The sequence below is a fragment of the Salvelinus fontinalis genome, chromosome 6 (genome assembly GCF_029448725.1).
Source record: "Salvelinus fontinalis isolate EN_2023a chromosome 6, ASM2944872v1, whole genome shotgun sequence".
In the NCBI taxonomy this organism is placed as follows: domain Eukaryota; kingdom Metazoa; phylum Chordata; class Actinopteri; order Salmoniformes; family Salmonidae; genus Salvelinus; species Salvelinus fontinalis.
In genome coordinates this window covers 27,399,297-27,426,229 of record NC_074670.1, presented here as the reverse complement: position 1 = coordinate 27,426,229, position 26,933 = coordinate 27,399,297, and the positions used below count along the sequence as shown (strand labels likewise).

The 26,933-nt window shown below is 42.3% G+C and overlaps 1 protein-coding gene across 8 annotated transcripts in view; it reads left to right on the top strand.

The window, feature by feature from the left end:
* The first annotated feature begins 7,101 nt into the window (after positions 1 to 7,101).
* Positions 7,102 to 26,933, top strand: part of LOC129857525 (myocyte-specific enhancer factor 2D homolog) — a 70,798-nt gene continuing 50,966 nt past the window's right edge. For 2 of the 8 annotated variants that reach the window (XM_055925855.1, XM_055925852.1), the window contains exon 1: positions 7,103 to 7,401. The gene's annotated coding sequence lies outside the window, so the exon portion shown is untranslated. Of the gene's footprint in view, positions 7,402 to 26,933 lie in introns of all 8 variants that reach the window. The other 6 variants (XM_055925860.1, XM_055925859.1, XM_055925854.1 and 3 more) reach the window with 5 other exon arrangements.

The following is a 26,933-nucleotide window of genomic DNA, read 5'->3' as shown; positions in this document are numbered from 1 at the left end:
TTTGTCCATTACATGATGTTTCTTCCAAAAAACATTGGTGTCAAATTAAATAGGTCTAATTATACAGATTTCCATTCTATTAATTTGCATGCAGTATCCTAGCATTGTAATAAAAAAATGCATGGGCTCATAGACTTTGTTTAAATGGTATAGGCCTCTAAGCCTCCATTCACTGTAACACTACATGGCCATTCTATATCCATCAACTGCCTTAAAATTGGTTACTTTTAAATAACATCAGCAACTGAGAGAGTAGGCATAATGTACTGACTGTGTAGAACCAGAATCAATCAAACCCTAAACAACAGGGGTGAAATGGCATGTTTACAAGTGTGTAAATACTACATGTGGATTCAATTGAATTAAGCGCACACACAGTCATGTCCTCATCTCAATGTGAGCATATATCAAACCAGTTACAAAGCAATGTAAAAATGGCATAAATGGTGTAAGTCGTCAACAGTGAACTCATGATATCTTTGGAACAGGTGAACTACGACCTTGCTGTCAAGTTTCACTTGGGTGTAATGCTTACTTATATCCGCTAGAGGGGACACACTACCTCTAACCCAGGGCTTTCCAATCCTGTTTCTGGAGAGCTGCCGTCCTGTAGGTTTTCACTCCAACCCTAATCTATCCTGATTCTAATAATTATCTGGTTGATAAACTGAATCAGGTTTGGATTGGAGCGAAAACCTACAGGAGGGTAGCTCTCCAGGAACAGGGTAGAAGAGCCTGTTCTAACCAAAGCCATACATTTATTGTTCACATGAATGTATACAGTATGCCTATATGCATCCATGTCTGTCTCTAATCAGAACGAAAACTCAGGTGGGCTTCTGTTAAGACAATCTCAATCATAACTTTTTACAGTTTTTTCATATCGTAATGAAAGACAAAAAGGTAAAAGTTGAAAACTAATTTCACCCTGGCTTGGTTACTTTTTATGTTGTATTCCCTTTACAAAATAACAGATACAGCCTCTGCACTTTGGAAACTCTACGCTGGTGCAATTACTTGGCCTCCCTCTAGTCTCTCATTTGGGCATCCTGGTTCTCGGGAACCCGTCACCCTTTTTGAACCCTCAGCAGTTTGGTCGTCTTCGCTGAAAATTGGTGGGCTCTCACCCCCAAAAAACAACTAGTATTAACACATGGTGATTACTTCACTGTAACATTTGACTCCACATGTTCACTATAGCCCAGATACTGGATTCCAGTCCTCCTCCTGATTGCCACATTTAAGCTCTGATTGTGGGGGTACAGCTGATGGAGGTGGGAGGGTTTGTTGGCTCCGTTGCCATGGACACTGAGTGTTGCTAGGCAGCCGACAGGATGCTTTGGAAGCAAAGTGCTGCGGAGCAGCAGGTCACTGCAGAGAGAGGGAGCTGCACCCACACACCTTTCACGTGGACTAACACACTCTCCACACAGAGAGAAAGAGAGGGAGAGAGGAATAGAAGGGAAAAAATAAAGGAAAGATTGGCTTATGGAGAGGGAGCAAGAGGAGAGAGTAAGGGTGAGGCAGTGAAAAACAATATTTACAAGTATGTCAGATATTGTCTGACCTCAAAAGAGGTCCAATATCAAGATAAATCAATTTCCCACAACTCCTATTGAGAGGATTTAGCTGTAGCCTATGTCAACAAAAAAAATATATGGGCATCACACACACACTCTGATTGGTACTGATTCTGGTCGGCTGGACACAAGAGCCCTGATAAAGAGCAATCAAGTTACATCACTATAACAGCCTGCTTCCCTCCCTCAAAGCCTCTTGTTGCTAATGTGTTTGTTTGGATGGGATGAAGGGTCTCTAGCCTGCGGAAGTCTGGGGTGAGAGAGGCAGCTAGGTCACCAGGGACACTGCATTTAGCTTGAACACCAAATCAACTGAGACAGAGACACGCATATTGTCATTGTGGCACCCTTTTTCTTTCAACTAAAAACATTAACCTCATGCAACAATATGATCTTATATGTGTCCCCACAATCAGGATCCTCCACATAGTGCTGCCTGCATATTGTCTACACAACTAATATTATGATGACATTTGAAAACAAGGTGGTGAGGGTAGGTAACAACATCTCCACCCCGCTGATCCTCAACACTGGGGCCCCACAAGGGTGCGTTCTGAGCCCTCTCCTGTACTCCCTGTTCATCCACGACTGCGTGGCCATGCACGCCTCCAACTCAATCATCAAGTTTTCGGACGACACTACAGTGGTAGGCTTGATTACCAACAACAACGAGACGGCCTACAGGGAGGAGGTGAGGGCCCTCGGAGTGTGGTGTCAGGAAAATAACCTCACACTCAACGTCAACAAAACAAAGGAGATGATTGTGGACTTCAAGAAACAGCAGAGGGAGCACCCCCCTATCCACATCGACGGGACAGTAGTGGAGAGGGTAGTAAGTTTTAAGTTCCTCGGTGTACATGTAACAGTAGTAACTTTACGTCGTCCCCTCGCCCCGACACGGGCGCGAACCAGGGACCCTCTGCACACATAAACAGTCACCCATGAAGCGTCGTTACCCATCGCTCCACAAAAGCCACGGCCCTTGCAGAGCAAGGGGCAACCCTACTTAATGTCTCAGAGCAAGTGACGTAACTGATTGAAATGCTACTAGCGCGTAGCCGCTAACTAGCTAGCCATTTCCAATCCATTACATACACATCACGGACAAACTGAATTGGTCCACCCACACAGACAGCGTTGTGGAGAAGGCGCAGCAGCGCCTCTTCAACCTCAGGAGGCTGAAGAAATTTGGCTTGTCACCAAAAGCACTCACAAACTTCTACAGATGCACAATCGAGAGCATCCTGTCGGGCTGTATCACCGCCTGGTACGGCAACTGCTCCGCCCACAACCGTAAGGCTCTCCAGAGGGTAGTGAGGTCTGCACAACGCATCACCAGGGGCAAACTACCTGCCCTCCAGGACACCTACACCACCCGATGTCACAGGAAGGCCCTAAAGATCATCAAGGACAACAACCACACGAGCCACTGGCTGTTCACCCCGCTATCATCCAGAAGGCCAGGTCAGTACAGGTGCATCAAAGCAGGGACCGAGAGACTGAAAAACAGCTTCTATCTCAAGGCCATCAGACTGTTAAACAGTCACCACTAACATTTAGTGGCCGCTGCCAACATACTGACTCAACTCCAGCCACTTTAATAATGGGAATTGATGGAAATGTATGTAAAAATGTATCACTAGCCACTTTAAACAATGCCACTTAATTTAACGTTTACATACCCTACATTATTCATCTCATATGTATATGTATATACTGTACTCTATATCATCTACTGCATCTTGCCATCTTTATGTAATACATGTATCACTAGCCACTTTAAACTATGCCACTTTATGTTTATATACCCTACATTACTCATATCATATGTATATACTGTACTCTATACCAACTACTGCATCTTGCCTATGCAGTTTTGTACCATCACTCATTCATATATCTTTATGTACATATTCTTTATCCCTTTACACTTGTGTGTATAAGGTAGTAGTTGTGGAATTGTTAGGTTAGATTACTCGTTGGTTATTACTGAATTGTCGGAACTAGAAGCACAAGCATTTCGCTACACTCGCATTAACATCTGCTAACCATGTGTATGTGACAAATAAAATGTTATTTGATTTGATTTGAGAAGTAACTATTGTGTGGAATGTGCTTGGACACTTACCTGATCTTCCATAAGATTACATTGCTCTTGATGACTGTTTCAGAATAAACAAAGTTTTATAACTGCAAGTGAACCCCTTACCAAAATAATAATTTATACTGAACAAAAATATAAATGCAATATGTAAAGTGTTGGTGGCATGTTTCATGTTCCATATGCACAAAAAGCTTATTTATCTCAAATTGTTTGCACAAATAAGTGTACATCCCTGTTAGTGATGAGCAATTTCTCCTTTGCCAAGATAATCCATCCACCTGACAGGTGTGGCATATCAAGAACCTGATTATACAGCATGATCATTACACAGGTGCACCTTATGCTGGAGACAATAAAAGGCCACTCTAAAATGTGCAGTTCTGTCACACAACACAATGCCACAGATGTCTCAAGTTTTGAGGGAGCGTGCAATAGGCATGCCGAATGCAGGAATGTCCATCAGAGCTGTTGCCAGAGAATTTAATGTTCATTGATCTACCTTAAACTGCCTCCAACATCATTTTAGAGAATTTGGTAGTACATCCAACCGGCCTCACAACCGGAGACCACATGTAACCTCGCCAGCCCAGGACCTCCACACCCGGCTTCTTCACCTGTGGGATCGTCAGAGACCAGCCACCTGGACAGCTGCTGAAACTGTGGATTTGCACAACTAAAAAGATTTCTGCACAAACCATCAGAAACCATCTCAGGGAAGCTCATCTGCGTGCTCGTCGTCCTCACTAGGGTATTGACCTGACTGCAGTTTGGCTTCGTAACCGACTTCAGTGGCCACTGGCACGCTGGAGAAGTGTGCTCTTCATGGATGAATCCCGGTTTCAACTGTACTGGGCAGATGGCAGACAGCGTGTATGGCGTCATGTGGGCAAGCGGTTTGCTGATATCAACGTTGTGAACAGAGTGCCCTATGGTGGCGGTGGGGTTATGGTATGGGCAGGTATAAGCTACGGACAACGAACACAATTGCATTTTATCGATGGCATTTTGAATGCACAGAGATACTGTGACCAGGTCCTGAGGCCCATTGTCGTGCCATTCATCCACCGCCATCACCTCATATTTCAGCATGATAATGTCACAAGGATCTGTACACAATTCCTGGAAGCTGAACATGTTCCAGTTCTTCTATGGCCTGTATACTATGGCCTCTATGGCCTGAGTCTATGGCCTGTATACCTCCCGGGTGGCGCACTGGTCTAGGGCACTGCATCGCAGTGCTAGCTGCGCCACCAGAGTCTCTGGGTTTGCGCCCAGGCTGGGCTGGGTTCGCGCCCAGGCTCTGTCGCAGCCGGCCGCAACCGGGAGGTCCGTGGGGCCACGCACAATTGGCATAGCGTCGTCCGGGTTAGGGAGGGTTTGGCCGGTAGGGATATCTTTGTCTCAGTATGTAAAATGTATGCACTCTACTGTAAGTCGCTCTGGATAAGAGCGTCTGCTAAATGACTAAAATGTAAAATATATACTCACCAGACATGTCATCCATTGAGTATGTTTGGGATGCTCTGGATCGACGTGTACGACAGCGCGTTCCAGTTCCCGCCAATATCCATCGACATCGCACAGCCATTGAAGAGGAGTAGGACAACAATCCACAGGCACAATCTACAGCCCGATCAACTTTGAAGGAGATGTCTCTGGGGACTTATTCCCACCAGTGTGAATAGTTTGTTTTTATTTCCCATGGCATTTCCATAGCTTCAAGGCCAACTGGTTGAATGCTATGCTGTCCAAGTCTAGGAACAGGCCGGTGTGAGAGGCCAACAGGGTGCCCATCTGTTTGCATTAATTCTCCTCTGCAAAACCCCACTACGTTACTTCCTTACATGAAGCATAAAATACAGTGTAATCTCTCTACCTACAGCCTACTCCTCCCCTCTACTACTTCTATTGCTTGATTACCCCCCAATGATCTCTCTTTCTGATTATCTGGCTGTTTGTCGATGGATCACAAAAAGTCCAATGTACATTTATGGATACACTGATTAAAGTGTCAGGCAAGTAAATGGTCCATTTGCCGAGCCTCCCTGGTTGGGCGTTTCCATATGATGCTCTGCATCGACTGTGGCAGCATAGAATTAAATACGACACATTTTTGGTGTGTGTGCGTGCGTGCGTAAGAGAGAGATCGAGAAAGAGAGAAATGGGAAGTTAAGGAGAGCCCCCAAAAGTGACTGGAAATATTACAACAGGCAAACAAAGACACATTTGATCTAAATAAGAGGAACCTCATCTGCAGTTCGATAAAATGCAAAATGTGGGAAAAGATTAAAGTTGGCCCATTAAACGTTTTATTCAATTTTTGTGTCATCAAATCAAATCAAATTGTATTGGTCACATACACGTGTTAAGCAGATGTTATTGAGGTTGTAGCGAAATGCTTTTAAATCTGTCATCAGCCTGTCTAATAATAAATTAACACATTTCTTTCAAAAATGGAGATACTGACATCATTAATAAACCGTAGGCTACTTTCAGATACAATATAATTAAATATTTCTGTGATACCATGTCCTGTAACTTTACATTTGACAGCCCTGACCATTTGCTTCATACTGACGAAGTGGTGACGTAGGCTATGTGCGACAGACTGTAAAATGAAACTAAATAAGATATGAATACTGTATGCATATTTTCATTAGTCTGGAATAAATAACATTACGTGTTTATACTGGTGAAGTAGCCTTAAAACTTTACAGATGATTATGAGCAAATTAACACTCAAGCGTGTCATGCGCTTCACACTACATCCGTACATTTTCATTTCTATGCAGACCAGCATCACCCCTTTCCTCACTGTAAACACCATTTTCTTCCGCAGCCATGAGATAAGGTAGTTCATCTTTGAAACGCTGCTCTGCGTTTCGCTCAGTGCGTACCCTACCCTTCAAGTGTGCAGAAATCGAAGTTTCCAATTTTACCTCATTAGGTGATACCCATTGTACAGGATTTGTATGCTACTTTCCGTAGGTTATGCTGTACCTATATGCTACTTTATAGAGCTTATGGGTGCACTTTTGTCCAACAGCATATAGCCAAATAAATAATAAGACTAAATGCAAGAGAAATGTATTGAGGGAAAACGCACACGTATAAGGTCAGATGATTGGCCACATTCAATAGCCGTACAAGAGGAAAGATAATATTTATTTTGCTATTACGCTATAAGGCACATAAGAAATCACTGGCATCACAATTGAAATGACACACTGCATTACTTCAAACGCTGTGCGTAAATTCGAGAAGTGAGACAATGGATATCATGATTTAATAAATAGAGACGTTCCCACTTACAGTAAAACAGAAGAGGCGGAGTGATACACTCACACATGATCTCACCATTAGTCCTTCCTACTTCACGGATCACCTTCTACTAACTTCACGTTGACGAGTCAAATCCTCTGACTTCTCCAGTGATTGGTTAAACAACACGAATATCTCTTGCCTATTGGTCCGGCTAGTGTCAATCATGAAGCAGTGCCAATCAAGATAGATTGGGCAGCAGCAGCTACATTGTATCGTTTGACAGAACTAAATAGTTACATTGTACATCAAGAGGAACGATTTTTTAAATTTATACTGACGTCGACAGACAGACTGTTAACATAATCTTTATTCCTCAATCAACATTTTAAATACATAGTCATATATCTTTGAATCTCCGGTTTTACCAGACAGATGTGGATACAGTTCTACAGGGTAAGTCACTCTTCACAAGCTCGCTAACGTTACCCAGGTTAGCTAACGTTACCTGCTAGTGAATATGTTTGGTCAGTAACATTAGGCATCTGTTTACTTTGAGTAACTTACATTTAACAACATGTTGCTTTCGAATGGCCACTTTCTGATGTCATTGAACTGAGGGCAACTCCAAGCAACCATAATTCGGTGTGGTGGTCGCGCGCTGTCTCGTGCTTTATTTTGAGTGTCAGGGGTAGACTACATGATGAAGAGTTTGCTTACTGGTTTGTATTTCTTGCAAACTAGGGATTACTTTGTCGCCTCAATGGTATGATACTAGCACAGTTAATAAACGCTAATAATTGATGGATGTAGGGATTCTCTTCCTTCATGAGCGCAACAGCCGTGGTGACTGTTCACTAGGAGCTGTCAGAACGATTTATTAAAAGTGTCACCGATGTTTTGACACGATTACTCTTCAATTCTATGAATTGCTTTCACTTGAGTGAGTAGAATGAATAGTTTACTGCATACTTTATTCCTATTGAGAGGCTTTTGTTGGTTATTCCTAATTGGCAGACACGCAATTCGATGGTCTCCTTCTCCATCGGCAAGAGAATTACAGCACAGCATAGAATAGCGCAAAGAGAGCATCAAGGTGTCAGAATTTTTTTAATTTAAGGAACCTTTGGTATCAACGTAATGCGCATGTAAGCCAACGTTAATGTTTTGCGTCCATCAAATGTTAAACATTGCCAAACCACTTTTGACCTGACTGTATAAGAATTTGACGGCCCAAAAATGGTTGCCTGTGGTGTAATTGCTGTTTCCCCACGGGAAAAGTGTCAACAAACTATTGATTACTCCTAAAATCCGGAATTCATTTTGCCCGTGAAAGTGTTGGAGATAGCATGTGTAGATAAATCTTCAGTGTAATTAGTGTGTTGTAATAGGAATTCTTTCCCAATATTCAATAGAGGGAGAAATTATATTCTGTCAGTTTTTCCATTACCCTTGCATGTTGTTTTTACAGTAAAATAGGAAGTCTAGTTATTTTAATTAATGCTCTGCTTAAACCTTAATATGTGACAGTTTAGTGTCTCTCTTGTGGGATTAAATGTATTAATGTCTTTCCCCTCCCCCCATAAATGAGGGGCATAAACTGATGAGTGTTTCAGCTATGCATGCAGGTATAGTGCACGTTGTGATTCCAGTCAGGGTGTCACATGGCAGAGACAGGGTCCTCAGGAACACAGTCCAGATAGAGGTTCTCACCAGCCCTGGTAAGCCTCAGAGCAGTCAGAGACCGAGTAGGAGATTACAGGAAAATGAGCTGTCCCCCTAAGGACATACCCCTGTGTTTCCCGCTGAGGAGTACTTACAGGTAAGACAGGGAACAAATTACACTTTTCACCCTGATATAAAGATAAAGGCTAATCTGTTTTCATCGTTGAGACAGTATGGGTCAGGACCAGTGCCATGGACTGGGTATTCCAACCAATACAAAATAACTGCTGTCTCTGACATTGTCAAGATGTCAGAGCTAATGGGAGCTTTACACCCCTCCCCCTCACAGCTCCCCCTACCTTATCTATTCTCGTCTCTCTGGAAGACACTGGCCCTCATGAGTCTCCTGTGCTGGCCTCAATTTTGACATCATTAGAGGCTCCCGCCATCATTCCGCATGTGCCACAGGACACGGTAGGATGTCATGAAATAGTTTAAAGTATTTAGGCATTGCAATTGGATTGGATGAGTTGCACCCTCTTTATTTCTCCACACACACACACATACACATACACACAGCCTAAATTGGCAGATTGAGTGTAAGTAGACTTTTACTTTGCTGAGCCTAAAAACGACAAATAACTTTTAGGCTCAGCAAAGTAAAAGCCTTTTTTGTGCCTGAGAAGCGTGACCGCATCCTACTAGCCTATGTCTGACAAGTCTCTTACAATTTTTTATTTATTTAACCTTTTATTTAACTAGGCAAGTCAGTTAAGAACAAATCTTTATTTACATTGACGGCCTAGGAACGGAGGGCAAACTGCCTTGTTCAGGGACCGAACGACAGATTTTTACCTTGTCAGCTCAGGCATTCAATCTAGCAACGCACTAACCACTAGGCTACCTGCCGCTCCTCCTTCTTTCCTATTTAATAATGGGCAACACAAAAATGTAACTTAAGTTATATTAAAGGCAAATGGGAAACACTTTACATTAAGTTGGTCTTACACCTATGTAATAACTCTGTAATTACACAAGTGAAAACATAATGTTTTTATGGCGCCCTCAGAATAGCCATGCCACATGGTGGCTCCAGTCAAAAAAATAAGATTCCTCTTGTTAAATCATTCTCCATGGAATAACAATCATTTTAATGCTGCAGCGACCTGCTTAACTGCAAACACAGATGGTCAGCTATTGTGCTCTTCAGACATCTCACATGTGGCAATCTGTATGGAATAATGACTGAATATGTTTTCATGTAAGTGTTTGAGTATGTGCCCATACAATTACTGTATTTTTATGTGTGGTACGTATGTGAATGTAAAATATTTGTTTTGGCGTGAGCATCTATATGGAGGGAGGGAATGACAGAGAGAGTAAGGATACTTGAGAAGGGATAGAAGTGGGGGTCTAGCAATCTATGGATTAGACTAAAGAGTGAGTGATCAGCATAGCCCTAAATCCTTAAGATGCCTGCTGCCCAGAACATCCTATTGGTCAAGGCCTTCTCTCCTCCAATTACAGAGGAATTTCAATTAAGCACTAATCTCTGGGACAATCAATGGTGTACTGGCCACCCCTTGCATGACACAAATATTGATGTGATTTAATCACTGCCTAACCCTAGGCTAAAATTATGCCTGGACAGTTCAAGTTAAATGTCTGTCTGATCTCCCATGCACTGGCTTACAGCTGATCTCATGTTATCTCGCTCTATTGCGAAGGAAGATGTCTTATCTTCACTTCAGTCAGGTTAGATAAGTATAGGTCAGATAAGTATAGCCTCTGCTTATTGTCATGCCGAAGAACCCAATTGTTCCACCTGTAACAAACCAACAGCTTTGGAAAGAATGAGAGCATTTTAGTTATATCAAGTATAAAATACTGAGTGTGTGCTCTCGCCGTGTTTGTTTCATGGCCTCTTTTTTTTTGTGTTCTTTTATTCCAAGGCAGCTTTGCCCACTGCTTTCCCACGCTGAGTGTTGAGAGCAGGAAGAACTCCGCTGCACAGCAGGGTCCTGCCTTCTGCCATTATGGCTGTGATTCAATCATCACAGGGCCTCACTTTACCCCAGCACACTGTAAGGGAAAGAAATGTCACCCTCTCTCTTTGCTTGATGGAGCCACAAGCCAAAGGTGCTTATAGTGAGAAGTATACTGGCATGATTCGCCTCTCCATCCCCTTTCTTTCCATGTCATTTCAAAATGGCCTCCCCTCAATGCTTCATCCTGAAATTGCAGCCAGAGGACCTCTGCACAGGGCAAAGATCTATAGAGGTGTAATATGGGAAGCAGTCTTGGCAACCGTCCCTCCAAGGATTAAAGCCCAGTGAGCTCTGCTTCTCCTTAGCTATAGGGCAGAAAACTCTTTACTAACCCAGTACTAATCTATCCTCCAGCAAGCTCTTAATTGCTGACCTCGTGTAGAGCGATGGCCCAGTAACTGAAAAGTTGCTGGATCGAATCACCAAGCTGACAAGGTAAAAATCTGTCGTTCTGACCCTGAACAAGGCAGTTAGCCCACTGTTCCACAGTAGGCCGTCATCGTAAATAAGAATTTGTTCTTCACTGGCTTGCCTAGTTAAATAAAGTTTTTAAATAAAAAAATAAATAATAATTCAACCATCAGCAGCTGATTAGGGGTTAAACATCAATTAAGGTCATGTGCAGAGAGGCACAGAGGAGAGAGGGCTCCAGTCCAGAGGGCAGGGAGGTCAACTAGGCCCTAGGGTCCCTGAAGGAAAGAGGGGGCCAGTGGAGGGGATACTGTGGGAGAAGTGGAGATGTGAAGTGCCCGCTTAGGGATGAGTGGTTTGGACCATGGAGTGGAACAGGTTGATGGTGATAATGAGATTCTCTACCGATCAGTGGTAATAGAACATGAAAACGGTTCGGTACTAGAATTTTTGTTACTTTCGTTTCTTCTGTCAAACGTGTTTCACGTCGTCTACTGATTGAGAGAGGATTAAGTCTATCAGCGCAGCCAATGTCCCCTTATAGCACGAGAGCACCATGCATGCTCCACTTACTCATTGCTAGCTTTAGCCTGTCCTGAGGAACCACTGTTCTAACTGGTAGTCTGGGCTGCATCACCACTCGTGCTGCACAGAAGTTAACACACTTGAATAATGCAACACGTCATGTAGAAATGTTGAAACTGTTCATTACTGGTTGCAAAACAATGTCCATTACAGGCTAGAGCAATTTAAATGCAAGAAGGTGATACCGGCATCTTACAGTTTTGTAAGGCTAACTTTCCTTGCTAGCTTACAGTTGAAGCAAACATCGATTCACTTACCTAGTACCTTGTTTGTGAAAATATGCAAACCATAACGCAACAAGCAGATTTTCACCGAAAACTTGATTCTTTCATTTCGTGTCCCTCGCCTCATGTCTCTTCCAGTCAATAACATCTTTGCTGGTGCCTTGAACTGACTGTGTGTGTGTGTGTGTGTGTGTGTGTGTGTGTGTGTGTGTGTGTGTGTGTGTGTGTGTGTGTGTGTGTGTGTGTGTGTGTGTGAATGACGTCGTGGGTCTTAACTACAGAGACAACTCACACTTTTATAGGAGAAGAGATTGCTTTTTCTATTCAAATGTTGTTGATCAGTTAGGGCTGGGATTCGGGGCTTAGATTCATTCGAATGTATGTTTTAGCACGATATTTCAAATGCCTGTATCGCAAGAATCAAGTTTTTATTTTCATGAGTGTTTGTCCCCTTGTTCTCATGTTGTCTTTTTGGCCTTGCCTCCTCTGCTCCTTCTGTGCTGTTTGCACCTTTTACACACATACCAAGCCCCTCCCCCTGCCACTCACAACAACAAAGCTGAGGGATCACTTCTTACTTTCGAACAAGCGGTTTCAACTCCCTATTTGCATTTGAGGTTTGGTCCAACAGAATTGGTCATATGGACACCGAAACACATTGAGAGATTATTGTACTGTGATCGAGGATAAATGAAAATTTCTAACCATACAATTTTTATGTCTCAACTCTATGCATGCAGAGCAGACACTACTCAAATGGGACTATCAATGAACATTGATTCTGGAAAATGTATTCTCAGTTTTTCGCATGCGGCATTGCGATAACACGTACCGCTAGTAGCATTTTAGCTAAAGACTTGCTGTTGCTAGCTGTCTAGTCCGTTTATAAATGTGCAATAACCATAAAAAGCACAATTTATATAAGGAGTTGGCAACTCGTTCTCATTCTGAGAAATAATGTAACGGAAACTCACGTAAACTCGTACATCGCCTTGGTCCGTACAATTGCCCTTATTTTAGCGCCCCAAAACGTAATACTTCCAGATCAACTGTAATGTCAATACCATTGTAAAGCACAATTTCTTCCCTTTCCAACAGAATAAATTACATGACCTAAACGCTGCCCGTTTCTGCATAATTCAAGCAGGCAATGAGCCCCGTTGGGTCTTTTTAAAAATGGCGGGTGGGGAAGCGAAACTAATGCGTGAGAGTGAGGAGAGATATATCGTGTGGGAAAATTACTTTTTGTCACTCGATCTGTTCAACTTATCACCTTATTGCCTCTAAAATGTAAATAAAACACTATAAAGAGTTTATATAATGTGTCATTACATACCTATTTGAAGGTTTGTGTCGAATTTGAATCAGGTTTTTAGGGCGGTGCTAAAGTGATCTTAGAAGTAAACAGTGGCTTTGAGAATGATGATCGCATGCAATGAAGACGCAAAAAATGACTAGGTATCCCCCCTTACCCGCGTCACTGTCCATTTCTTGTTTTTAAAGGATGAGAGAAGTGCTACACCTGGTGGAGAGAGATTGTAAGACAGAAATAGTTGCTTTATGCGTGCTGTACGTTACGACATGACACGTCTAGATGTAACGGAGGGTCCGTTTTTTTCAACTTTTCTCCAATACTATAAAGCCATTACCATGTCGATCAACGCTTGAATAGAAACCTAGTTCACACCCCCGATTTTGAAGTCAACACAGTCGCTACAGTCCCATTAGTTTTCTTTGTAGCCTCGTTTTGAATGTTGCGGTTGCGCACATTTGTACGGAATGGGGTGAGTTTATGTTAGGTTGCTTGATTTCAACTTCTGAACAAAGTGGAGGGGCTAGCATGCTGTCCAGAACGGTTGGAGACGGACAGAAGGTTGTGTTCGTAACAGTTCAACTGTTCATACCCCCAATCTAAAGGCAAAGTAGAGAAGATTGACATATTCTCAACAAGATTGTAGGTAGTCTATTTGAGGCTCCCATTTTGCATCTTTTACTGCCCTTCAGATTTGATTCCCACCCACCTTTTCTTGGTCATTTTGAATAAGCAGAGGTGATTGAATGTTATGAAATAACCTGAATAGCAGTGAGAAACAGCTGAAATCCTCTCATATTATTTAGAAATACTTTATTTGACTTGAAACGGCTACTTGCTCTCTAGCGGAGGTTCAAACACCTTCAACCTGAGCATGTAGAACTTCGCACCAGTTAATTGGGTACAAGGACGCAATGTTTCAAACGGCTCCAACACACCAAAGAGTAATCTCATGAGCATTTGAATCTGTTACATCCATTCTCTGAACTAAAAAACTATGAGAACTGACTGGTGTCACTCTGGAAAACCGAGTTCCCTGAAACGAGGTGGTTGATTTTGTGTGACCACCGGTGTCGGCTTACAGCAAAAATAGCAGCTGCTCGCTTCTTGAAGGGGAAGTTATGTTCCATATCTCTGCTTGTTAGAATTCAACCACAGACTTAAAGCCGTGAATGGTATAGCGATTAGCGTTCCATTGTACTGCCGGTCATAAAAGCATACCAATGATTCCCTATTAATGTAATATACTGTAGCATTCCTTTCCTTTCCTTTCACAGCTCTAAATGGTCACTCTTGATCTTTGTTGTTGTAACAGCATTAGTAAGCATGTTAACATCTCGCATTGATTAGATGGACTCCGAAAAATGAATAGATCTTCCATGGTTCTTGTAAGGGCAGCTAAATTCACTGAAATGACCCATCTTAACAGTTCTTCAAAAGTTGGTTTATCATCAGATACCATTGTCTTGTGATTGGTTTGCTCACCATGTTTCTATATGTATGTCAATCATGCATCAGGTTATAGCTTACAGTGATCAATGTTTCGTAAAAATATAGCTGAAGAGAAAAAAATCTATGGTAAATCCTTACATCCAGTTGTTGCTTTTCTCTAAAAATACTCTGCTCAGAGCACTACATTTATTCAATCTGCCTCTAAAGACTGCTTGAAATATACAGCTTTGGAGAAAAATATTGAAATCTGGGTTGACCTCCTTTTGGCTAGTAGGTAGAAACAGATGAATAAATCAAAATGGTGAATGCACGTAACATGTATTTTTATCTGGGATTATGGAATCTGTAGGAGTATATTAAAACTCCCTCATTCCGTTCCATGACGGTGTCCATATCCTTTTGTTTTCATTCTTCTTCTCTACCACTCAGTAGTTTTGCCAGAGGCTTTATCCAGATGAAGTCAAATTTCCCTCCTTAATATACTCTTTGCGAATAGAAAGGGTAATCTTGCATAATGCCAACCGAATGGGCTTTTTGGGGGTCTTTGGTGGGATCAAGACATCACAACACATGTAGGCTAAATGCAACACATATGCAAGATTATCATTAACAAATGAGTCTGGGATGAGCAGGGATGAGCAGGGATTCGGTACACAAAGTGTTACACTACACCACACCGGGGCCAGCGTGACCTTGACTGTGGTGTCAATTTAATTACATTTGTGTTCATTCAGTTCAAATCAGGCAAGCCTTTTTTCTGTCATTTTCTACATAAAAGATCTCAAAGAAACAAGGTAATAAGAACAGTATTTAGAAAATCTACTGAGTCGAGCACAAATCGTTCATAACTAACCTGAACCAGTGTGTTCAGGTAATATTAGATTTAATGTAAGGGGAGAGGACGTTGGATCAGGATCAGCAACCACCAGTGAACTGTATTTAAACAGAGTATTGGATGAGGCCTTTGGGACAACCAACCCGTGTTCTTTGGAAAATGCAGCTGAATCCATTGGACAATGTGAAAACTTCAAGTACAGTGGGAAGGTCTGTCATCATTACGAGAGTTCAAAACCATTCAGGAGAGAGACACAAGTAGAAATGAAGAGACTTCCACAGCTGTAGAGAAATATAATAATCCCAACTTTGAGACTGAAAGAGAAAAAGAGCGAGTGAGACCAAGCGCCAGCTATGCCGCTGTGCTGACGGGGTTACCGTGGTGCGGGAGCAGGGGCTGGCCATCACTTCGGCACAGCTGAAACGGCAAGCGCCCGAGCTGAAACACTACACCTCCGCCTCTCACACTCCTCTCTCCTTCTTCACTCCCTCTTTCCCTTTGATCTCAAGTCCTGCCATTACTTGCTCTTCATCCTTTCCAAACTCCCCTCCCATCTTATTCCCCCCAAACCTGTGTCTTACACTTGTTATGTCACTGACTTACGGCAAATGCTGTAAGTTGTGCCCTCAATTGAATGTATATCACCCTTTCCTCACTGCGGCGTGGTATAGTTTTATGGTTGTACATATGTGGTACAGTAGTGGGGCCATCTGCACAGGGCTCATTGAGTTAGCCGTGCGCTCCATGCAGGGTGTGTTAAGTTACGTTGGGAGGGAAGATGGCTGGCTTATTCCTCTTCTCTTGTGAAGCAGAGAAGAGCTGGGAATGGTTACAGTGAGTCAGGGAGAGGGAGAGAGTAAAAAAATCCCCTCTCCACCCTTCCAAAGTGACACACTTTCCATTGTGTGCGTGTGTGTGCGTGCATTGGTGCTGGTCTGGTACTGATCCCCAGCAGCAATCTGAGTAGTGTGGACAACAACTGGGAAGGGCAATCTGATGTTACCATGGAACAAGTGTTGAAATGGCAGACTACTGCATGTCATACAGCCTTTGGACCACAGAAATACAGTCTATAATCAGGTTTACATCCAACCTTTTTATGCGAGTAAAGTACATGTCCTATCATGATATTCCTGATGGAAACAGCTAATTTGTTGGTCAAATTTCCAAATGTAGACCAAACAAAATATGCTAGACAAGGTGGGATCAGTTTGTATCTGTAAAATTAAATATGCTTGAAATGGCGGTGGCAAGTTTGTGTGGTCCTCTGACCACGACTCGAAAGCTTGCAGTTTATTAGTCTACAGATTAAATAAATGATGATGAACTTCACAGGATGGTGAAAGTGCACAGTGATGAGCTTGATGCTCCTTTCCAATAAATATCCAGGTTCTTATTCTGATGACATGGTGATCAATGTTTGGCTGCCATTTGACAAATAAAATAATCTTGCTCTTTTGTCCATAATAATCTCATCATGTGGGCTATACCCACACTGTGACTGTGAGCTGTTGGCTTACGCGCACATGCCAATACCAGAGTGGACTATATAGCAATGCAGGTGGTCAGTTAGTTTGCCATGGGGAAAATGCAGTGACATTCTAGATAGTGTATTTTTCTCACAATTTTTAACCGACAGCCTCACCATTCCTCTCCATGTATTAGATAACATTTCATTTCAGAGTGTTTGCTGACTGACTCGTCCTCACCTCTCTCTCTCTCTCTCTCTCTCTCCCAGGCCTCTTATGCTCTTCATCCCACACAGTCTTATGTGCACACACAGAGACATCTATCCACTGAGACACACACACACACTCACTCTCTAACACTCACGCTATGTGTTTACAAGTCAGCTTCCATGTGCGCTTTGGCCTCGACACTCCAAGTGCATCTTAACCACTCCTTCCTCTGGAGGAGTCTGGCTATTGTTTATATAATTGAAATGGTTATCATATTACAGCTAAAAGCCAACAGACTAATTTTCTTCAGAAAGAAAGAGAAATAGAGAGAAGCATGGAGAGGAAGAAAATAAGTGAGAGAAAATGTAAGAAATTCAGCAAGGATAGATGGATGGAGAGATTGGAGGGTGAGAAGGTAAATGACAAGAGTGAGGAAAAGTGTTCTGCTCTATTTTGCACACACAGCACGAATACCCACATCCTAAATTCTTTTTTTTCACCCCATGGTTGGTTTTCCCATCCAATCCAAAGAAGTGCTGTGCTTTCAAATCCCCTCTCTTCTAGAGCTTTAGCCTTTTACAAACTGTCTACTTGTCCTAAATATGAAGACAGCATTCCCTCACAATTCAACTTTCACGAGTCTTTCAGTCAGTCTGTCACCCTTGAGACTGTGATCACAGCTCCCTGTATGAAGAGCGCTGCAACCACTGGTAGTTTAACTGCAGCCCAAGGCCCCTTCAGCTGCGTTGACCTTCTACCACTACCTGTAAAACTGATATCTTGCTGCAATTCATTTTCATTGTGTGTGTCAGTCTAGTATGCTCCTGAAAAGGTTTAAGAACATCTGACTTGTATACCTTTTTAATGATTGTATTATTTAATAATTGAAAGCAAAAATGTAATACAAAATAGGGCATCATGTAACATAATGTCTACAGATTACATAAAAACATTGAGAAATTATTCCGGATTAAAACTGTAGTCAATTATTCTATTTCCATTGTGGTCTTGCTGTTTGGTAATACCACTGAGGACATCCGTAAGGGAATCAGCAAAGGAGCTTAGCGGGTTTGCTTGTGCCATAGTTCTAGTCAACACCAGAGTAGCATGTGTTGACGCTCTCACATACTGTACACAGTGCCCACACACTGAGCCGCGTGGTCAAACCAAGCCTCTCCAACACATGCTGTCAGGTCATAAAGCTCTTTTTTTAAAGGGCCAAAGAATAGGTGGGTTAGAGATGGAGAGGTCAACTGAGTTGGACGGGTGGTTACTGGCATGTCTGTCTGTCTGTGTGTGCGGCTCAGAGGAATTATGGAGCTGGGGACGGAGAGGAAGGGGGTTATAAAGGGTCCCCTCTGACCCACCTGTAGCCTGTCAGCTGTTGTAAGCCTGTTAAAACGTCAGCTGTTTCTGAGATGTGTGTGTGTTAGATGGGGGATAAGGAAGGGAGGAGTTTTTGTGGAGGCCTCTCCGCCCCACTGTGTACATCAAATGTCTCGTCGCCTGGGTGTCTGTGCACAACACAGCGCCTCGTCTGCATTGTGTGCAATGACAGTTGGGCCGTGCCATGCCGAGCATATACCCCCCCAGTCTTATTTTCCCTTGGGGTCAGCTGCCTCCATCTTAAATACCGAAGTAGTCATCTAGCACAGGTCTTGTGGTCCATACCAGTCCATTGTGATCTGAAGGACAGACTTCTGGACCCAATATGAAAAAGGTTTACTGAAAAAGCACAGGTTGCCTCTTCTGTTAAATCCTATCTTGAATCTTATAGGACAATACATTCCCTTTGACTGTAATGGCTAGAAATAGCCATTCGGGTTGGGCGGTATCCAGATGTTCATATCTTCATATCATCCTTCTCTCACCCTGAGATTTACGGTGTTACAGGCTTAGTGCACAAGAGGGCACCAAAAAACGCGAAAAATCCCATTGGGTGTCTATTACCAGAATGCTAACAAAATAAGCACAAGTAATAGCGTTTTTTTCCATGAAGGTTGCTAGCTAAATTTGCTAACGAGTGAAAATGAAAATAAACTAATTGCAAAGACAGGCAAACCAGCTCATAAAGTTATGCATATATATATATATATGTATGTGTGTAGGAGCTACCGAATGCCGTTTTTGGTGAGTTTGGACATTTTACAAGCGAATGAACAAGAGACATTGTGCAAATGTCATTGTGCAAATAATTTCTGCTCGCCATCAGACAGATTTTGTGCTTCAGTTGCACTTCTTAACTTGGATGACAATTCACAGATGGGCATTTTATCAGCAGACAGTGCCCTGACTGATGTGTAGCTACTTTTCGCCATACTTTTCTCGGTGTTGTCAACCAATTTTTCTCTAGTAAAATGCAAGATTATCTTTAAGCAAAACATTAGGAAATGTAGCTGACTACATTCTTTCTATGATAGGCCTAAACATTAGAAATATGATGGCCATGCATTGTTTTGTAAAAAAAGACATTGCTTTTTCATTGTAAGCTCATTTACTTGTGTGGCTGCCAGCCAAATAGCTTTGCACTTCTGTTGTCATCTGATGAAAATTAAGCTATTTTCTGCTGAATGTGTTGCACTAATATATTTTCTGTGAAGGAAACTATAGTTGTACGTCCCTGATCACTCTATTAAAGTTTAAAAAAACACTGACTTTCAAAATAAAACGCAACCCCTGTCAATACACAGCTGGACTCACTTGCTCCCGCTTTCTCCAGTTGTGCTATTTACAAACGCATGACTGGCTCAACTGTTCTGGGGACCTAAGGTAAGCTTCATAAAATAATGTGAAAGGTAAAGTGCATTGCACAAGTTGACTGCAGGTATTTACAAAACAAATTGCTACAAATATTAAAATCTATTGAAAAACTTCAAAGAAATCATTTTTCAACGATATTGAAGAACCACCCTGTGGCTATAACCCAGTATAAGGTTTACCGCACAAGCCTAATACCCATCACCATAGATTAGAATGTGGACTCGGGAGCCTTTCTTGTTTTCGTCCCTTCTTTTTTTTTATCCAGTGATCATGTATAATCTGCAGCCTGTAGTAGATTTCATACAGATATTCAACATCAAGTATACTCAAATTGGATTTTAACATATGCTCAATTTAAGCTGATATCATGATTCTACAACTTCCATTGATTCCATTATTTGTCTTTACAAAATAATGAGACCACAGGCATTGGTTTTATTGAAATGTCCTAATCTGTTCACAATCAAAACAACATCCTGTTGATAAACCTTTGAGTATAAACGTTATGTCTCATTCTGTCTCAGCCTAGACTAAATGTCTGGCACCTCCCAGATTGGTCATTCTGCTGTGTGGTAGTCTCCGAGTGTCGTTTCTGGCGACTGCCTCTGTGTGAAGGCAGGGGACCTTTGTGGTGGCAGCTGAGCGAGGCGCGGCTGAAGGGAACAGGTTGCCGCGTCTGTTAGGACTCGTCTCGCTCCTCTTGACCTCTACCCTTTAGCTGTGACAGCTCCCAGGGCTGGGAGATACCAAATTTCCCCTGATTAGGAGAATGCCTTCAAGACTCTCAGGGAGAGACACTAACAGAAATCCATGTTGTTGTTGTTGGACAGTAGTCTTGTTCAGAGAATTTGGGTCAAGTCCTTTGGTTGTCTCTCCAAGCACTGTTGATGTTCATGAATGAGATCATATTAGTTGCTAAATGTTAATGATGTTGTGAGGCTGATTAGGGTAAAGTGGGTCGGATGTGTTGGCATCTTCTTTTTGAGAATCCCCAAATATCTTAGTGGCAGCTGTTGCCACCTAAGACTGAAAATTGTGCTGAATGGTCAAACCCTGAAGGAATGTCTGTCAAGTCTCACATCAGACCTCAGGTCAGAATTTCAGGGTTTACTACTTTTACCCTGAAGATTATTCTACTATAATAATGCATTAGAGAACATTGTTTTCACGATACTGAAAAGTTATTGTTGTTATGGTTGACACAATTGTAATATCAATTGTCACGAAATTAAAATGCTGTACTGCAGTTTCTTTGTCATTTTGCTTTTTTATGTAGTCCCTGAGAAGGAATCAGATTTGCATAATTAGGGTATTCATTGTCAAACACTTGAACGCGTATCATGTTTGTTCACAAATCTATTAGTCATTTACAAAGAGAGTACCAAATGGGCTTGTATTGAATAAAGCATCTGTGAATTTCCTGTTATGCTGTTCGAGCAGAGAGTTCCTTCTAAAGACGCACCTTTCATGGTTCAATCTCTATTCCGTTATTTTATTTTAAAAGTGTACTTTGTAAGTTAGTGTTGTCAAGATACCAGAATTTTGACTTTGATACCGATACCAGGGTTAGTATCACAATACTCGGTACCATCACGATACTAAATTCCAAAACGGTACCATAGCAAAAAAAAGTATGCATATTAGCTAAGTCACAGAATGGCAATTGATTCAGACAAAAACCCGGCTCCTGCTCTGTTCAATCGTTGGGCATCTTTTGAGTTCAGCATTATATTTGCAAATGTTTGTCAATGTATGCATTAATACAATCAATGATACAATCAATTTGACTTTGGTAAGAACAATCTAACTACAAAACAACATGGTAAAACAGGGTGAATCAAGATGTAGTGTAGGTCTTCACAGTACAGGGGAATGCATATTATTCAACAAGTGTGTGCATGCATTGAGTTATTGAGCTTGTTTTAGTTGATTTCATGGGGCTACACACTTATTTTATTGGCAACTGCTAGGAGAACATTACTTTATTGTACTGATCAGTACAATAAAGAAGATGAAGATCTCTTTTTTTATAAAAGTGTGTGCTGCTTCTTTAAGAAATTGAATGAGGTCATTTGCTGAGACAGAATGTGGCTGTGGAATCTGACTTTGGCTATGGAATCTAGTGTAAACCAGACGGAAGGCAAGGGAGACGAAGAAGTGAATGAGCTTTTTGGTGGCGAGGGAGACAAAGTGAATTAATATATTTATTTTTTTGCTGCTGCACAGCTTTGAAATCAGCATATTTTGCATTATGGTTATCACAAAGTACTAGGGTAGTGAATTCAGCTGTAGCCTAAGCTAGCAATGAAAGTGAACCTACAATTAAAGCTGGAAGCTATACCGGTATCGTCTTGCACTGTAAAAGGGTTCTAGCCTGTATGGACATTGTTTTGTGAACAGTAATGAACAGTTTCAACATTTTCTACATGCTGTGTAGCATTATTCAGGTGTGTTAACTTCTGTGCAGCAAGAGTGGGAAGCTAACGCAGCCCAGACAGCTCTAGCAATGAATGAGTATGTGGAGCAGGTGCTTTACTGTGTGCTCTAAAGCCATAGTGCAAAGAACCTGCTTTATTAAAGGGGCTGCGCTCAGTGTGCTGATTGAAAGGATCAAGTCTGTCTATCACCTGAAACACATTTGACAGAAGTACCGCACAAAACAAAATTTCTTGAACCAAACAATTATATATTTTTTGCATCTCAAAAGTACTGAATTTTTGGTATACTGTCAACACTAGTGTAAGTAGTATCCACATTCTCTGCCTGGGTAGACCCTGAACGAAGTGAATCTGGACTCCTAGGGTAAGCAGCTGTCCAGCACAGGGAGGTATAAGAGCTCTATGGAAGTTTATTTGCATGTCCTTTTCTAAACCAAATATCCCTTCCAGTATGGTTGCGATACGATACCATCATGATACTTAGGTGCCGATACGATATGTATGGTGATTCTATATGTATTGCAATTTGATACTGTGACTTTACTGAGATTCGACGTTCCAAACATATTGCTCACCACATGTCTTCTGCAGCGGGACAAGCGAGAGTTTTGAAAAAAGGAAAAATACTGGAGTTTTGGTACAGGTACAGCCAACTAGCGCAAAAATAATATTGCGATATTGTCAAAACAATACAATATATCGGCAAAAAGAATATCCCGATATGTAACTGTCTATTTCCCCCCCATCACTACATTCCAGCATAATAATTCAATGATCCATTTGGTATTGTGACTTTTTTCAGGGAAAAACATAAATGCCTTCATTCCTTAATACTCTCCATACTGCAGCTCTACCACCACCATCCCTCTCCCTTCTTGATGCCCGTACTCTACCACCACACGTGGGCCAGCAGCACCACACAGTCCTGGGCAGCGTTCACATTAGTCACCGGAAGAGCGGAGGCAGTCACATGGATCCCCTTATTAGGCTGTGGGCCAACACAATGTGTTCAATATGGAGAGCCCCAGGCTGCCTTGCTAGCACATAGACGATAAGGGGGAGGAAGGGAAAAACCTGGAGAGGGGCAGCGAGATAAGGCCATTACCAATCACTGGTGTTTTGTTGTTGAAGTAATTGTGTCCTCAAAGTGTCTTGTTGTGTTTAGGGCTGTTGTGCATTTTTCCCATCCATGTGCAGATTTCTTCTCCGATACTCAAAGGGAGCCATTTCTTTTCCCTCCCTCAGATGTATCCATATAAGTTATTGCTTCAAGGCGAGATTGCTCCTCGGAATTTCAACCCTTTGTTACCCAGTTGGTTTCTGGACATAGACGTGCCTTTACCCATTAAGATATTTGCTGTGTTTTGTGGAAACTCAATGACACAACTGTTCAACAGACTCCTGGCCTCACATTTCCCACACCCTCTCGACCCCCTCAGAGATTCAAAGGTCAGGAAAGGGCACAGCCTGAGATTTACTCCTTGGGAAGCAGAGTCATTCTTGGAAACAGACACAAATGACAACTTGTACATATGGCATCACTTCTCAACTCTCATGTGGATTTCTCCAGTTTTCCAGTTTTTAATTGGGCCTGATTGTGAGATTATAGCTAGTCAAGTCAGAGCCTTCAGTCGTACCCTTGAACGTTTTGCCTTCTTGTATGACACACTAGCAATTTGAGGCAAACTATGTGACTACACACAACATGTGTAAAAGAAAAGATGAGTAGGTCAAAAGACCATTTCAGAACATCTACAGATTTGGGTCTGCATAGACCAGCACTAGTCCGGTGTGCCAAACCTTTCAACAGCTGAGCATGTGTGAGGAGATGGTAGGGGGAGAGGGGCTGTTGGAACAAAAGGTGTGTAGGGGCAGCTGCCACTGCACTTACAGCAGCTTGTGAATCCGAAGGGAGAATGTACACATGTGTACAGGCCAGGGAATAGAGGGGGGTGGGGGGGGGGGTGGGGGGTGTATAGAGGATCTGACAAACTACAGAGCCTGACTGCATATTAGGGCAAAGGGTGACTTGGGAAGAGTTAGGGAGGGGGTTGGTTGGGGGGGGGGGGGTTGTTGTCCAGGGGATGGAGGGGGGGTTGTTGTCCTGGGGATGGAGGGGGGGTTGTTGTCCTGAGGGAAGGTGAGTATGGGGAAGGGGTCTCCAGTGTGAGGGGCTCTGCTGCAGTTGTCATTTCTACCAGTCATGCGCAGGACGGGACTCACCACACTTTGTTTGGACCCCTCTCACTGGGAATATGCCTGAACTTTGACTTAGAATGCTCTGGGTGCCACTGTAACAGAGTCTTTTGGATTCAATTCAGAGTGCTTGCTGGTGCTTTCTGCCTTTTTTTTAAAGAGTCTTTTTAAACTTTTGCCTCTGATTTTTGACTGCAGTCTACTGATCAGCTAAGGGTAAGGGCAACCAATACCGGCATTGCGTTTTCATATAAGATTTGTTGCTTCCTTACAACGTTACTTGTGCATTAACGCAAATGTTGCTCGAGCTAAATACCTAATGAATTTAAACAGAAAAATGTCCCTCCTGAACACAGTCTGAGGCCTCTCCTCTGGTTTATTTTCTAATGAAAAAAAAGTTGTCTTGGTGGAATAATATTACTGTAAGACTGTGCTTTCAGCATATTCTTTCACAGAACAGCCACATGTTCAGGGTAGTTACTGTGTTTTATGTTTTGCTTTTGTGGTTTAGTAATCAGTATAGGAGGCTAGTGTGGCTCAGGCACATCCTGAGGACTTTACGAGGCAGATGTCAGACTGTGAAGTGACTTACTGTGTGGCCTGTGCTTCACTGTCAACCACACAGTGGGGCCAACACTATTAACAGTTTCCATCCTGGTGGTTTGGTAAAGCCTACTTTGTGAATTCCCCACTTCTTCTACAGCAGCTCATGTGACTCAGTAGGCCTAAGTGACATTTTGGTTTATTTGATAGGTTTTAGGTAGACAGTTTTCATCCAAGTTCCATCTACATACAGTAATAGCCTAAGGGTATGCTATTTTTTGTTTTTTAAATGTTAGCATTGTGCTAATATGCTATGAAATATGGCCTTACATTATCGTTTTATTTTTGTCTGTTCTTTCGTGACTCACATAACTGTGAGAAGAATAACTCTTTCAAGCTACTGATCTGTGAAGTGTGGTTAGTTAACTCCAATTTTCCACTTTTCCATTGCAATTGGCTGCTCACTGCGAGTCTGTTTTCAATAGGGGTTTGAGACGCTAACCGAAAATGAGTTGAGTTTTTCCGAGATGTCAATTTTACTTCCTTTAATTATATTCATGTAGCACGCTTAATAAAGTCACTGATCAGATACTTCTGAGCAAAAAGCCCTGCTAATGATCATGCAGCCTCAATAAAAGTTCCCACGAAGAATAACAGAACGATGAGAAATCTTGTGAGAGTCACTGCAGGTGCATAGGAGATGTGCAGGATACAGTGTAAGTAGGTTGATCTCTTCAAATGAGGTTAGTCAAAGAACCTTGGTTGTCTAACCAAAAAATGACCACATGTTTGGTAAACACATGGCAAGCTCCTTCTATACGTAGAGTTGTGCTAAATACTGGTAATCTCCTGAAAACAACATCACAAGGTTTGGTGCGCTGTTGAGTATTTACAGACTCATTGTCATGTTTATATGTACATTAGCTTTTATTCACTAATGACTTAAAAGAGCAGGAAAATGGTTTCAAATTCGACATAAGGCTGAACCAAGACATTCCAACACCCACTCACCGGTAGTCTTAAAAATAAACAAACGTGATACTATTTAGTGATCGATGACTGTACTTAAGTGCCAGTCAACTATCTTGATCTTTTCTGTCTAGCTCTTTTGTGAGGCATCATTGACAGAACATGTTCGACTGGTGACCACAACCAACGTTTGCACACACAGACCTGCGCACACACACCCTCTTCCCTAATGTCACATTGATGTCGTCAATGTTTTGTCTGGAGGGTGTTTTTCTCTCTCAGACCTTCAGCGCTGGTTGGCCCTCATCTGATGTGAGGTGAAAGGGAAGTTTTGTGGGGGAGGGGCAGCCATTAGGTTTCACCAACCGAAAGGCTGAGAATAAAGAGAAAGATGATGGGTTGAGTATTCCCATTAGAGACATACTGGTGGAAGAACGTGTGGAAAGCAGCAAGGGATACTTTACTCTACCCAAGCACCTGTGTTTATTTTGTTCTGGCATGGCCCCAGGAGTGTTCCAGGTGAATGGGAGTAGTTTCCAACTCCCAGGGCTGGGTGAGTGGGTGTGGTCCTGTTTGTGGATGAGTCTGTGATGTCACCTGACAGGTCAAACCACATCGCCACACTAATAACGTGGTGACAGAGACAAGCTTCTGTCAACAACAAACCTGACTACACCAGTCTTGTGGCCCTCTGTGCATATGAATGTGTGTTTTTATGCACAGTTAAGTGAGAGTGTCGCAGAAGGCAGACTTGTTTGTGTAGGAGTTTGTGATTCGTTGTATGTGTGGTGGCAGTAGTTCCGTGACAGTAAGGTGCTTTGAGGTTGTGTCTTTGTGTATCGTGTGTGTTTGTTGTTGGGGTAGACTGCAG